The following is a 1,376-nucleotide window of genomic DNA, read 5'->3' on the forward strand; positions in this document are numbered from 1 at the left end:
CCAAGGATGACTTTCTGGAAAACAGCCAGGGAAGCCAGGACAACGTATTTCAGCCACCAGAAACAGCAGAGCCACAGCCCATCTCACCAGACACATTATCCCTCTCTCCAGCATCTCCACTTCTAAGCTTCTCACAGAAAATGGAGGAACTGGTTTATGCTGGGACCAAACTCTCCCACTCTTTTTCTGCAAGCCCCCAGATATGAACTAAAAAACGGCGGGCCCCACAACCACCAAAGCCTGTGGGCCAAGCTCTTCCTCCTCCAGTGAGAGCTCTCCGGCCGCTGCCACAACGCCAGGGCCCAAACCCTCCATCTGCTGTAGGTGAACCAAAAATAACTGATAGCAGCTCTCAGTGATATGTGTCGGGTCCCCGCTATAATAGCAGCAACATTCACAAATGTTTACAGAACAAGCGGGAACCCAGTGTGCCTGTAGTTTTCTCTATTTCTGTTTTATCACATGATAGAAAGTCTAAGGCCTTCTCAAGCCATACGGCTGACTCATCTAATCTGCGGCCTGTTATGCATCAAACTAATATTGCTGTTGAGACAAAATGCAATGCCATCAAGTTAGCATTTTTAAACATTCGCTCACTAAAAAATAAATCATTTCTAATCAATGACTTAATAACCACAAACAACCTGGATTTTATGTTTCTAAATTAAACAAGGCTAGAAGACAGCTGCAGTCGTGGACACAATCGTGGACATACGTTAGATTTACTCATCAGTAGAGGTCTAAACATTTCATCCATTGTTGTTAAGGACGTAGCACTATCTGATCACTTCTGTATTTTCTTTGATATATTGATCTCTGCTACCACTGAATCTAGATCTGTCTCTGTCAGAAAGAGATGCATTAACGAAAACACTAGTGTGCTAGAACAGACTGTGGGTGTGCCGTCTGAGTCTGAGACTAATAATATGACAAGTCAAATATGATATGTTACAGTTTATTAGAACAGAGTTATTTACTAAAACGATCAAGCTAATTGCATCACGTACAATCAAGTTGAAAGCAGAAAGTCAAGCTGACTGTTCTCACACTAGATCCCCGGCGAATGTCTCAGAAGTCTTAACCATGGTCTTGCCATTACTGATAATAACTCTGCGGCTAAATTCCACTGCTGCAGGATGTGTTTGCTATGGTGTTATTTGTTCTAAAGTATCCGCCGTCCTAATGCCTGACTCACTGAGCCCTGAGCGATTTCAAGTTTTCCTTTCTCTTTGGAGTGTTACAAGCTGATTGTGCATAGATAAGAACCCCGGAGTTGCAAAGACTAAAGTCTCAAAACCAAAGAGATATTCTTTATCAAAGTTAAGACTCTGCCACGCCCCCCTAAAACGGCTCGTTCTAACACGCCCCCACATATC

At 43.2% G+C, this 1,376-nt stretch overlaps 1 protein-coding gene across 1 annotated transcript in view; it reads left to right on the plus strand.

Moving 5' to 3' along the window:
* Window positions 1-1,376, plus strand: part of LOC107688699 (cystine/glutamate transporter-like) — a 19,883-nt gene that overhangs the window by 15,193 nt on the left and 3,314 nt on the right. The window lies entirely within an intron of this gene.

This window comes from Sinocyclocheilus anshuiensis, unplaced genomic scaffold (assembly GCF_001515605.1).
Source record: "Sinocyclocheilus anshuiensis isolate Anshui unplaced genomic scaffold, SAMN03320099.WGS_v1.1 scaffold581, whole genome shotgun sequence".
Taxonomy (NCBI): domain Eukaryota; kingdom Metazoa; phylum Chordata; class Actinopteri; order Cypriniformes; family Cyprinidae; genus Sinocyclocheilus; species Sinocyclocheilus anshuiensis.